This window comes from Capricornis sumatraensis, chromosome 7, assembly GCF_032405125.1.
Source record: "Capricornis sumatraensis isolate serow.1 chromosome 7, serow.2, whole genome shotgun sequence".
Classification (NCBI taxonomy): Eukaryota; Metazoa; Chordata; class Mammalia; order Artiodactyla; family Bovidae; genus Capricornis; species Capricornis sumatraensis.
The window spans coordinates 13,791,285-13,805,987 of NC_091075.1; positions in this window are offsets into that span (position 1 = coordinate 13,791,285).

Sequence of the window (14,703 nt, forward strand, 5' to 3'; positions counted from 1 at the left end):
TGGATCAGTTCTTCTCTGTTACAGATGCTCATCTCACAAACCTCCTGAAATTCAATATGTCTGGTTCCAAATGTCTCTCCCCTTCCATGCCCTTGTGAGCAGAGTACGGATATAGGAATAGGGCTGCATTTGCTTAGTATCAAAATGGCAAGCTGTGTGATCTTTACTGGTAAAAATACTGATGAGAAAGCATAAAGCATCTGGGCTTACACAGAGGCTGGGCAACTGCTACACAGGATGATTTGACTAAAATGACCAGATCCTACTCTAGAAATGGGCAGACTCCACCGCCCTCCCCTCTCCACACACACCTCTGTCCGCATCCTTACCTGACAACGTGTAAGCCCATCACTGGGATCACTCTTCTGAGCTCACCACGAAGACAGGGACATCATCTTCACAAAGGAAGACGATGTAATCGGACAGAAAGACAGAGTGGGACAGCAAAAAGAAGATGCAGGACAGCCAGAGGACCTTGTTTCTGCATGGTTTTCATCATTTAGAAACTGAACAAAAAGTACATTCTACTCTCAGGCATATGCTCAGTGAAAGTGAAAGTCACTCAGGGTCCAACTCTTTGCAACCACAATCCATGGAATTCTCCAGGCCAGAACACTGGAGTGGGTAGCCTTCCCCTTCACCAGGGGATCTTCCCAACCAGGGATCGTACCCAGGTCTTCCGCATTGCAGGCAGATTCTTTACCAGCTGAGCCTCAAAGGAAGCCTATATGCTCAGATAAAGTCTAACTGATCAAAACAAAATTACTTCTTAAAGCTCACATGAATTATTTAAAACTGGCAAATAACAGAGTCAGGCATCAGTTCTTATTAACAGTCTTAGTTAACCTGTCAATTTCCTTTTTTGTTGTTGCTGAGGAGATTTCTCAAGATCTAGTCTCATTCTATTGCTACTCCTACTTCCCTGCCCATAATGACATGGAAGAGGAGACACTTTGAACCAGAAAACTTTGGTATGAGGGAAAAGAACTCATGCTGTGCTTCTGGTCAATTGATATAAAAGGTCTTATCAGGGGGTCAGGGAGAGAGGAAACGATTTGATTGCTTCAAGTCACAGCTTCCTAATACGTGTAATCATTTTCTCCAACTACTCTTTCTTGACATCAGACATGTCTGACTCGGTCGTGTCTGACTCTTCGTGACCCATGGACTGTAGCCCATCAGGCTCCCCTATCTACAGGATTTCCCAGGAAAGAAAACTGGAATAGGTTGCCATTTCCACCGCCAGAGGATCTTCCTGACCCAAGGATCGAACCTGGGTCTCCTACATTGCAGGCAGATTCTTTACAGTCTGAGCCACACGGGAAGTCCATATTCAAATATAAATACAAATTAAAAACTAAATACACTTAATTATCTGTGTCATTACTTCCTCTTATTAGTCTTTCCTAAAATTAGTTGTGAATGTACTTCCATCCATTAGAAGCCCTGGGTAAATTTTAAAAGAAAAATCTACCAAACCATTACATATTTTATAATAAAGAGTTCAAAGACCTATAATATGAACTTTCTACAGACCAAACCTTTTTTTTTTTTTTTTGCTGCCATAACTAAATGTTACAGCAGTCTATACAGGATGACTCATTTACAAAGAAAGAGAATGTTTCTAGTTTCAATGATATGGTTTTAAAAAAAAGAAAAACAGGAAAAAAAGTATCAATATACATACAGCATTTTAGGGAATTTACCTCCCTTCCTGCTCTGAGTCACAGAAGGTATCATTCAACCATGTTTAAATATCTTATCTCTGATTAGTGTATTTGTCCAAGGCCTTATAGGGAAACCCAGAGTGAAAGTCCACCCTCTAACTGCACATACTCTTTTCAGAGGTAGAATTAACATAACCAAGTGTTCAACTATCACAGCCAAATACAGAAATGAAAGACAAAGGGAAGTAATGGAAACTGGGACACAGCAGTCTGAGTTGGGACTTGAGTATCGAAACCATGAAGGATGACAGTTTGCAAGCCCAGAGGGAAAAAAGCAGAATCCAGAGCCATTCAGGTAGGGGATATCCTGAAGCAAACGCCTAGAGAGACAAGGGGAACCCAGTGAACGGAACTGTGTGGGGGACAGGAGGAAGTAGACAAGGGGGATCAGAGGGGAGCCCGATAACAGGGAGCTCTGAGAGCCAGCATTCCCAGGTGAAAACGAAGGGCCAGGAGCCCGGGTCCAAACATTACGCCTGTCCTGGTGACCTCAGAGCGCTGTGTCTCCATGATTCGGAAGATGTGCTGACCTACTGGACGGGCTTCCCCACACGGCACAGTGGTAAAGAAACTGCCTGCAATGCCAGAGACCCAGGTTCGATCCCTGGATAAGGATCCCACAGAGAAGGGAATGGCAATCCACTCCAGTATTCTTGCCTGGAAAATTCCACGGACAGATGAGCCTGGTGGGCTACAGTCCATGGGGTCGCAGAGTCGGACACGACTGTGTGACTAACACTACTTGACAGGCAAGAATGAGTATAAAATGATAGAAGGTCCGAGTAAGCAATGTGCAAGGTACAAAAAAACTGTATGAATGTGAGATTTTAGTACTGCTCAAAGGAACTGAGTATTTGCAACATATAGGTAGTGTCCGAGATGGTAGCTACATTTGGCCACCAAAGTTCCTAGTAAACCTCAGCCCTGACTGAGCCAGTAGTGTTTCCTCTTCTGAACGTGGAGGACCACAGGCATTGGTTTTTATTAAACTCAAGCTCAGATCAATACTATGGTTTCCTGCCACGGTGCTCCAGATTCACACAAAGCCCACACAGGCTGCTGAAGCACTCATTCTCTTCTGCTTTTTTTTTTTTTTCCTTCTCCTCCAATATAATCTCCTTTCCCACTCTCCATCTTGCTCTAATTCCCTGTTTCTTAGCTACTTCTCCTTCCAGTTTCTCTTCTGATCACTTTAGCTCCATTAAGGTATTAATATATTCTCACAAATGCCACTGAAGTATTTTCAAAACCAGGAAAAAACAGTGATTAGCATTAATATTCCTTAAAATAGCTTCACCCTTGACTTTATGCACAATTTTGCTGCCACCCCCAGCTCCCCCCCCCCACCCCTTTCTAAATAGACAGGCAAACCTGTCTGACTAGTTTCCTTCTAAGTCCAGCTCTCCCAACTGGATGACAGGACAAATGAACCACAGGGACAGCACCACAAATGCAAAGGCTATGTAAAGCACATGGCCTTCAGAAGAAGCAGACACATCCACCCAGTCTCAGGGCAGCTGTCTCAATGCAGGAAGGCAACATCACTGAAGGGCTCACTCTATTGCTAGTTAAAAAAAAAAAAAAAAATTCCTGTCAATGCATTCCCTTCTGAACAAGGGATATTACAATGTGGTTATGATTGAGAATCAGATTAAGCCTTTATCTGACAAGTTTAAGATGGTAGATATGACTATATTATTTACAGTGTGGTACAGAGGTGTCCTTGCGGTTTGTTGCTGTTGTGTATGTTCACTTAAGTCCATTAGGAAAGTATGAGTTTGCAAAACAGATTAATCAGAATGAGATTTTTTTTTAGAGAGAGATGTACTTTGAGATTGCTTGGTATGTGTGTGTGTGTTAGTTGCTCAGTTGTGTCCGACTCTTTGCGACCCCACAGACTGTAACCTACCAGGCTCCTCTCTCCATAGGATTTTCACAGCAAGACTACTGGAGTGGATTGTATTTCCTGTTTCAGGAGATCTTCCCAACCCAGGGATCGAACCCATAAATCCTGCATCTCCCTCACTGGCAGGCAGATTCTTTACCACTGAACCATCAGGGAATCTGAGATTGTTTTAAATGGGTACATTTTAAACATGATATGCTTTAAAATCATTGTCCATATTTTTTTGGACTGTCAACTATTTCAAACATATGGAAAGGTATAAAATTAATATAAAAAATCTGTATACCCATCATCTATATTTTAAGAGTTTAAATTCTGCCTTACTTTCAAGTGTTTTGAAACTTTTAAATTCTACAAATACGATTCAATTTATAAAAACTAAATTTTATATAACTTTTCAGGAAGATATAAAAATCAAGGCATGTCTCCACACTTGATTCTATTGTTTAAATTTTTTTTTTAATCCATGAGAACATTTTGTTTAAGCTAAAACATCTCACGTGGAGTAAAATCAGCCCCATGGTTATTATTAAAGCAAGTTATGGCCAAGATACAGCTAAAAAAATATAACTTGGTGTCTCGAAAACATTTCAAGTATTAAATTTCTTTAAAATCTAACTGAAAAGGGTGAAGCAATTCTACACGTATGTTTGTATTCATAATATTCTCAAATGAGGCAAATATTTACCAAAGCAGTCACAATATAGACTTTTTTAGTGAAAGGGAATACCTCTAGGTGCATTTCTGTTATTTCAATCAAGTCAAGGGAAATAAAACCTCCAATATAGTGATTGTTTCCATTATTAAAAATTCAGACAAACAGAAGAGAGTTATTAGCAAAATACACAGAATCTGTGAAACGTTCCTAACTACATGTTCTTTCCACCTAATCCAAATGTTTTACTGCTTATAGCCAGAGACTCAGAACTGACCCGGCTGTCCTATACACCCTGCCATTCACAAACCCAGAAGTTCCGTTTCCATCTGGGCTCTGAAGCCCCAAATGCTGACCTCATGTCTAAGTCAGTTTCAATGTGGCATCGGCTATCTCTGTAAGGGAGTCCTGAACGGGACAGTATAGAGTCCAAAGCCGAGTTTGTGAACATACAATATGGAACTTTCAGGAGCCTTTGAGAATCACCTGCATAGGCCGCTACGGTTTGCAAGGGTGGGACCATACACTGAGAGGGAGTTAGCACAACAGAGCAAAACTCAACTCCAAGACACAGAGGTCCCAATGACAAAGATGTAGGTAAAGAATCTCAGGAAAAGAAGGTCATCACAGGTTAAAAACTACATACATAATGGACTTCAGTTCATCTTAAAAATACTAAACATTCAATTTCATTTTACTCAAAAAACATTTATTGGGTGTCCCAAAAACTATGTACTATTCTTCATGCTATATAAATAAATGATAAGGAATAAACATTGATAAGTATGTTTTGAAACAGACTTCTTAATTTGAACTAAAAAATAATAATAATTAATTAACCACCAATATGCCTAACAACCACTTGGTAAACAGTATACACTATGTTATTGTTAACTGGCTCCCAAACCAGTTCATATATGTAAATATTTTTTTTTCAAAATACCCACTAAATACATGGCAAAAAAATCCATATACATATTAATATAGAAACCTAATTTCAGATGTTTCTAATATAGAGCACTATTTCATCCAAATAGAGAAAATCCTAAGGAAAAAAGGAGATATTTTAAAATATTACTATGGTCAGCTCAATTTTTTAAGAAATCTACGCATCAGTCCCTCCTCTATTACACAGGTTAATACCTGCTTTCCACAATGTTGACTTTTAAGACACCATTTGACATGCAAGTGCCCTCTGAATCAAACATTAAATTTCATTTTGTTGCTTTAATAGCACCTATCTTTTTTGTTTTTGTTTCCAGAGTCTCTTAAAATGAATAATCTTTGGCCTTAGTGGATTACCTGAGAAATTAGAACTCACTTAAATTCACTTAAATATCAAGAAACTTTAAATAAAACGTTAAAAATGTTTATGATTTGATTACCAGAAGCTTTTAAAAAGCAGCAAAGTTGCTATGGACCCTCCAGGCTGGTGAGAACATGGCCTTCCCTGAGGACGCTAACTCCTCTCCAGAGCTCCTGACCCAACCTCACCCACACCCTTTCAGGAACAGGTTCCAAAGTTCTCTCTTCCCCCTTTAAAAGTTTCAATTGCCCCTGCTGTACTGGCTTCTTCCCCAAAGGTTATAAATATAATAAAGTTTCCATCTTAAAGTGAAAGAGTATTCACTCAGCCCTGTCTGACTCTTTGTGAGGCCAGGACTGTGGCCCCCCAGGCTCCTCTGTCCATGGGATTCTCCAGGCAAGAATACTGGACTGGGTTGCCATGCCCTTCTCCAGGAGATCTCCCAACCCAGGAACTGAACCCTGGTTTCTGGCATTGCAGGCAGATTCTTTACCATCTGAGCCACCAGGGAAGCCCCTTTTAATAGATCTTTTAATCAACCTTCCTAAACCCTGAAAAGGAGTGCTGCTAAAAGCAACAGTATCTACAGACCACTCAATCACCAAATCCAAGTTCTACTTCCATAAAGGGCTTCCCCCTGGCTCGAACGGTAAACAACCTGCCTGCAATGCGGGAAACCTGGGTTCGATTCCCAGGTCGGGAACATTCCCTGGAGAAGGGAATAACGGCAGCCCACTCCAGTATTCTTGCCTGGAAAATTTCATGGACAAAGGAACCTGGTGGGCCACAGTCCACGGGATCACAAAGAGTCCAACATGACTGAGCTTTCCATAAAATCAGCTATTGAACACTTATTGAACACAAACCAGTAACCTTCCAGTCACTGAGCTTGATTTACCTCATTTGATCCTCACAGTAGCCCTGGGAAGTCACACTTTGATCTTCATTATGTAAGTGAGGAAAGGGAACTAAGCTCTGAATTCAAGGTCAAAGACATAGTCAGGGGCAGAACCAGGACTGTCTAATACCATCCCCCCATCTTAGTACTCAGCTTCTCATACCTTGAAATTCTTCCTTCCTTCAGTTGCTAAAAACAACTCTCCCTTAATTTTCCTCCCAACTTGTATTTTACCTTCTCTTTCTTTGCTGCTGCTGCTGCTGCTAAGTCACTTCAGTTGTGTCCGACTCTGTGGGATCCCATAGATGGCAGCCCACCAGGCTCCCCTGTCCCTGGGATTCTCAAGGCAAGAACACTGGAGTGGGTTGCCATTGCCTTCTCCAATGCATGAAAGTGAAAACTGAAAGTGAAGTCGCTCAGTCGTGTCTCTTTTCGACCCCATGGACTGCAGCCTACCAGGCTCCTCCATCCATGAGATTTTCCAGGCAAGGGTACCAGAGTGGGTTGCCATTGCCTTACTCCCTATATATTTACCAACTCTTAGATTTTAGGATCTCCCCAGGCCTCTAATTCCCTCTTACTCTGTGAACCTGCCCTAGAAGATCTACTGACTTCCTTTTTTTGGCAACAACCTGTATGTTGAAAATGGCTAAAGGAGTCCCCCCATTCATTCACCCATTTACGTACCTACCTATCTCAAGAGAAGACTCTTAAGAGACCCTTGGAATGCAAGGAGATCAAACCAGTCAATCCTAAAGGAAATCAATCCTGAATATTCACTAGAAGGACTTATGCTGAAGCTGAAGCTCCAATACTTTGGCCACGTGATATGAAGAGCTGACTCATTAGAAAAGACCCTGATGCTGGGAAAGATTGAAGGCTGGAGGAGAAGGGGACGACAAAAGATGAGATGGTTGCATGGCATCACCGACTCAATGGACATGAGTTTGAGCAAACTCCAGATGGTGAAGGACAAGGAAGCCTGGTGTGCTGCAGAACATGGGGTCGCAAAGAGTCAGACATGGCTGAGTGACTGAGTAACAACAAATGTAGCCCAGACCTCTCAGCGCAGAACTTCTGTGCAATGATCCATTGGACACTAATTTCCAGCTGGATTTTCTATGCTGCTGCTGCTGCTAAGTCGCTTCAGTCGTGACTCACTGAGTTGTGTCCAACTCTCGGCGACCCCATGGACTGCAGCCCACTAGGCTCCTCCGTCCATGGGATTTCCAGGCAAGAGTACTGGAGTGGGGTGCCATTGCCTTCTATAAGTACTTCTTATTCTACATTTCCAAAACTGAACTCTACCATCCTTGGTCTTCGAACCTGCTTCTCCTTTAAAGTCCCTATCCTGTCCTCCCATACCACCCACCATCTAACCAGTCATCTAATCCAAGAGATTCTACCACCTTAACATCTGTGTGACCAAACCCTTTTCTTCATCTCACTGCCACCATATTGGTATAAGGTCCTCAACTTCTCTTAACAAGACCACTTCAATACTTTCTGACTTGTTATCCCTGTCTCCCACCTCAGATCAATCCTGCTAGTCAGCTGTGACAGCTGTCTTCTCATCACTCTTTAGTTTAAAACAACATTGAAGAGAAAATGGTCTATGCATCTTAGGATGACAAACAGTCCTCCATGATCTTGCCCTTAACTGGTTACCTTCTGATTGCCTTGTCTGGTTAATCTCTGCTGTTACCTTCCCTATGAAGCCTCTCTAGTGTTCTGTCCCCATGTAGAACTGGCCACGTCCAAATGCCTATTTAGGGCGCCCTGAGTATCCCTATCACAGCACTCTCAGAACATAAAGCACTATAGTAAACCTATATTGAAACTAACTTGTTTTCTGTCTATCTAATCCTCTTAAATCCAGAGTCCTCCCATAGTCTTTATGTCTGCATATCCCCAGTGTACAAGACCACAGTGCCCAATGCATAGTATGTATTTAATAAGCATTGAAAGTAATAAGTATTTATTGAAAAAAAGAAGGATGTTTGTAACATGCTTTAGATTAGGAAGATATGATTACCACTGTTTTCAAGACTAACTAAAACAATTTTATTCAAATTCATTTGATTATGTAGCCCCTCCGTACATGGGTATGCAAACCAGTATTGAAATGATTCACCTAGCTTCAGGTACGGGAACCAGGATTATCAAATCACACTATTCATGGCTTTCAGAGAAGAGAAATATTGTCAACATTGTGAACAGCTAGTCAACTTCAGTGGCAGGAAGTAAGATGTAAAATATCATCATACATGTATCCTTACACAAAGATAACCTGGGGCTACCATCAGAAAAGTAAACTCTTTTATTAAAGGGTTGCTTAGATTTCTCAGAAAAGCAAAGATCTTCCAAAAGACTGAATGTCTGAAATTAAGAGACCCTTCTAAAGATCTCATATACAAATTTTCTATTAAAAAAAAAAAAACACTTTAAAAAACCACTTATATAGAAGCTACCTGTCTAGGAACCTCAGCAACTGAGCTCACTATATAGCCCAGAAACAAAAGATGAGGACAGCATGTATCTGTCACAAATGACACAGGCTTTATACTAGAGCAATAGCCCACATCATCTCGGAAGCCAAAAAAAGACAACAGATACAGCAGCAGGGCCCGCTTACAGTCTGACAGCAGTAGAAAGTGATAGCTGATAACAGAAAGAGGGCACAGAAAAACCACAAATTAAAAAAAAGAGAGAGAGAGAGGAAGAGAATAGTACTTATGTCTCCATTCTAGTATTTCAACTGGGCAAGCTGAGACCATTTACCATAAACAAAAACAGCTCTATACACCTCGAGAAATAGCACTATTCAATTCTTTATGAATTCATGTCCATAAAGACAATCTAACAAAAAATTTAGCTTACATCCTGGGGACCAACTAAGGGGAACATTTAGACACTGCTTGTTTTAATAGCTAAATTTTTAAAGTTTCAGTAATGAATGGTGTGAGTGGTCAGCTATTTAGAAAATGTGCTTATGTAAATAAGCAACAACCCAGATGGTATCAAATAAATGCAGTTTCATTACATATAGCAAAAACAATCCAAAGTGTCTCATTCTCAATGTACTTTGGAAACTTAATGTGAATTAAACAGCATCAAGTCAATGTTATCTGATAAACAGGTACATAATAACCTTGAAAAGGAGTCTACGAATTGAGAGTGTGGTTATTTTGTTCCTTGGCCATCAATATTTACACAGTAATTAAGCTGATGGTTATTTATAAGATACCATGAAATGTTTTAAGTAATTTAAATCAAATGTGAACTATCAAACTCTTTACATACAAAAAAAGACTTTACAAAAGACAAATTCTGTTATAAGTATTTTTATTTACTGAATTGGTTTACTTATTCTAATATGTGCACCAGGCATTAACACCATAAGCATAAAGCTCTGGAAAGTTTAGACATAAGGGTTTGATCTCTATAGTAGTATTATCTATAGTGGTATCATCAAGAGAAAGTCACAAGTACAGTTTTTACTCAATTACACCCAAGCTACTTACATACTATCAGGCTATTATTAAATGTCAGGGCATTATGCTTCATTGTAGTTTTTAAACACTCCTATAGCAGTAAATCACAAAACACAGCAACACAAATAATATTCCAGTGTTTTTTTTCTGGAATTATCTAGAATAGTTGAACAGAGACATTCCAAAACCAAACCTCAAACTGCCTGGAGATAAGTTTCTACAGGAGAAAACTAGTCCACTGTTTCTCTGAGACAGAAGAAAACATAGACTGATTTATGATCGGATTCAATGAATGCAAAGTGCGGATTCCCTCACTATACAATATTGATGTGCGTGACTCTACAATTAATTTAAAAATCTCCAGGGAATAAAATACGATTACTTCTAATGCTATTAAATACCATTTAAAAAGCACTTTCCCTCCTTTCTTGAAGTGTTTGTTTGTTTGTTTGTTTTCCTGAGAATAAGTGGAAATAAAGCACACCAATTACACCAATTCTGAGTGGAGACGTTTTTCTCTGAACACGAAATTATCAGATATAGAAACAACAGCACTCTTGGCAGCTAGCCAAACTACCACATCTTCATGTCATTAATCTTGAAAAACTCATTATACTAGATGACAGCCTGAGGGAAACGGAAGGTTTAGAGTAGCGTTTTTTCTACCTTTTCTGGATAGAAGCCACCTGAAATAAAAGGCTGCCTCTATCACTAACACTGATTCATAATAGTGGGTCATGCCTAGTTGAAAATAAAAATGCTACCCACTCCTCACTCTTGTGATACGCCCTCTTCCCCTTGAGGATGACTAGTTAACACAACCCAGCCGACTGAGTTAGTCTGCAGACTTTCCGAAGTTCTCTCACTTTCTTCCCTCCTCGCCCCCAGAGTTGCTTTAAGGTGATGGGAACCAGCGGTACAAGTACAGAGGTGGTCCTTTCTTAAGGAAGTGCTGCAGAGTGGCACATTCCGGTACTCAACTTCATAAACCCTCAATTAAAGCAGTGAATTTACACATACAGACTGAATAAACCCCTCGCCACCCGTGACCGTCCTTCTGCCGGGTCGCACGGCTTAATCTTGCGCCCCCCTACGCGGTTTGCCCGGTACAACTCGGAACCGCATATCCCAGGCCCCCTCACCGCTCCTCCGGCCCATGGAAGGCGCCCTACTTCCTGCAGCGCGTCCTTTCTCTCGACTCCTCTCTCACCCGCACAGGCTTCCCTAGAGCAAGGGCACGCCATATGGTCCCCGCATCCGCGCGTAAACCCTGCCACTACTGTGCATTCCCCAGGGTCGCACAGGCTTGCGGGCACTGAAAGGTCCCTGTGTCGGTGTCCCCAGCCACGCCCTACCCCCAACGCACCCAGGTCTAGTTCCCCCTCAAGGAGAGGACGAAGTGGAGGAGAGTTGGAGAGTTTCCGAAGAAGCACCTCCCGGGGACCCCATCCCTGACAGCGGGCTATGGCCTTGGGGTTCCGCGGTGCCCATCCCTCCAGGGTCAAGTGCAAAGTCCTTGGCCAGATCCGCGCCGCGTTATGCCCTCTCAGTCTGCACGCGCGAAGCGAGAGGACCCTCAATCGAGAGCCATATGGGAGGGAAGGGCGCACAGGCGTGACTGAGGCAGCTTGGAAAGATCTCCTTCACACCCCTCCGCCTCAGCTCACCGTCTTCCTTCCCACCCACCCCCAACCCTTAACTCCCTCAGCCCAACCGCAACTGCACTTTCGGATCCCTAACCCCCACCCCGGGATCGCAGTCATTCGCCCAGCACTCACCTCCGGGATCAAACAGCGCCCCTCTCCTCTTGCCTACCCGCCCCCCTTCCGCCCGCTCGAACCGCGTGGTCCCTCCGCTTACCTCGGCTCTTGGCTGCTGCGCGTGAGTTTGAGTGTGTCTCCGCCGCGTAATTGTATCCGGGGACAGAAGGGACCCGTGTTTGGGTCCCTGGATCAGGTGTCGCCGCCTTCGGTGGCTTGGGGTCGTGAGGGAGGCTGCAGAGTTAGCGTGTTAGCTTAGGACGGACTTTCTGGACTCGGAATTGATGGCAAAGCTTTAACCGTGCCCTCCCTCGGGTCCGCAGCGCGCCTGCTCCTCCGCGGCTCCCCGCAGGCGGCCGGGCCCCCCCAGCAGCCGCGCCCCGCCCCGCGCGCCGCGAGCTGAGCTGGAGTGCGCCCCTCACCTCGCGCGCCTGGCTCCGCAGGGCACGACGCGGGCCGCCACGCGCTCAGCCTCGCATTACACGCCGGGGGCTGCGAGCGCCTCCTGCTCGCGCGGCCGGGGCATGGATGGCGACGCGCCTTCGTGCCGCGCGCTCGCCGGCTGAGCGAAGCGCCGAGTCCTAGGACCGGGATGCTCGCGGGCGGGCGGCGCGGCGGGCGGCGCGGCGGGCGGCGGGCGGCGGGCGGGCTGCGGCGCGCGAGCCTTCGGGGGCTGGAGCTGGGAACCCTGGGACTGGCACGTGGCCCCGCCCCCGTCCCCCCGCGAGGCGTGCCCTGTGCCCTCGTTGCCACCTCCCAACTGGTCCCCGTGCCCGCCTTTTTCCGTCACACCAGCGCCGCTCGAATCTGCGTGGTGTGGTGGGAGCGCGCCTGCCCTAACTTCCCAGCCTGCTAGTCTGCCTCCTTCTTTCTGAACCCACGAAAAAGTTGAACTTGAGCTAGGAGGTGAAGGAGATAAGTGAAGGGAAGGCGGGGGGGGGGGGGGGGGGGGGGCGGGGAGGTGCTTAGGTGATCAGCCACCTGCCTTGTAAGTCAGAAAGGGTTTAGAAAAGGCGAGTTGGGAATCTTGGAGGAAGGAAATGGGGTTGCTGGGCTCAGGAACATCCCTCCTCACAGACTCGTGCTGAAAAGAGCCATTTATGCTTTGCTTGGTTTAGTCTGTGGCGACTTTATCCTGACTGATCTGTGTTTGCCAGCAGCAGAGCTTCGCCAAGTTGGCGTCCAGGCAAGAAAGCCAGGAAGCAGCTTTGCATACCCAGGCCTGCTGTGGTACCTCACCTTCCCTCCCCTCTTCCCCAGTCAGAGGCCAAGTACCTTTAAGAGTCTGATCTTAGAGTGCTGTCCTCCCAGGAACCAGGAAAGTCTAACAGTTGTTCGCTTTTCCTCTGAGCATGATTGGCTATGTATTCAATGTGTATATATATGACATAGCTTTCAGAAAAGCTAAAAATCAAGTGGGGTGTAAGCTGCAGAAGCTAAGATGCCGCCGCTGTACATACGTTATACGTTTAAACACCAAACACGGGAATTTAAAAAAATGCCAAGTCAAGCTGTTCTTTGCTTGCTCCAAACAGAATTTCAGAGATAGGCTGGGATTTTGTGCCCTTAGAAAAGAAAACGGAAACTATGTTTTATTGTGCATAGTATTACTTAACATTAAGGGGGGGGGGGGGGACTAACATGCATGGCTATTAGCATTTTGTTTATGTTTCTGTTTAAGTACCAGAGTCCGAAGTTCACTGATAGACTTCTAAACGTGGATTTTAAAAAAGAATATGTTTACCTTCTTTGCAGATTAGAAATTTGGAATATTGTGAAAACATAGGGGATATTTTCTCAGTCTTTGTACCTGACCAAAGGAGATCACTGACCTCTATAATCATTTTCCATTTAATTTCATTAGAAAAACCTAAAATGTAAACAGGGATAACAATCTGACATAAGAGAATTTAAGCATTTACTTTAAAAGTTCCCCTCTCTCAACTGTCAAACTTTAAGTAATCGTTCAAGCAGTTGCAGGCTACTTTTTGGATAATGCATTTGTAAATTCTTGGTTAAAAAAAGTACTAGAAATTAAGCAAAAATACTCAAATTTTATGAAAGATTTTTAAGAATTTGTGTCACAATCCTTTACTTAATAAAGTCATTTAAACTGACCGTCAAGTAATATTTTTGTCAGATTTTTGGACAGAAAATGTGTTGCTCTGGTATGTGGGGATATATCCATGTTTATTGTCTCTTTGTTTTATCTATTGCCTACAACACTCTTTATATAATGATTATTTTCTCACATCTCTGCACACAAAAGACATCCCATAACTTAAAATATGTTGTCAGTCATTGTATACATACTTGAATTGCATTTTTGGAGCTTGAAATTATTCAAAAAAATCAGTGAGTCTCTTTCTCTCCTTTTTAAGGATCTACCAGCATTTAACACTTAATATTACTGACTGAATGGCTGGATAAAGTAAATGATGAAAGCATTTGCTACTTCTCTTGAAGAATGAATGCATATTTCTCATATTTAATCCATTTTCCAAGTTCCCATCCAGATTCACAGGAAATTCTGCTCATTAGCTTTAGTTTATAGAATGTTGACTAGCTCATCTGTAGTAAGGAAGTTCCAGCCACCCTGAAGTATGTTGTTAAAATTCCCCCATTATTTCAGTAGACAAAGTGTATCAGTATACTCAGTTGTTAACTTTTTTTTAATGTTCATGGTTCTTCAACCAGTTGGGTCCATATGATTTTATTGGGAAATTAAAAAAATAACTTATGAAGGACGCTAGCTTAGCCTGGTGATCATTAACCATGAACTACGGAATTTTAATCAGTAATGTAGATGTCTTTGTAATGTAGATGATATAATATAGACTATAAAAGAATGGGAATAAGTTTAATCATGGGGAGAAATATGATGGCTGCACATTCCAACATTCCCTTGCTAATTGTCCAAAATATCTGAATATATCACAGTGGGGTATCATATGAGT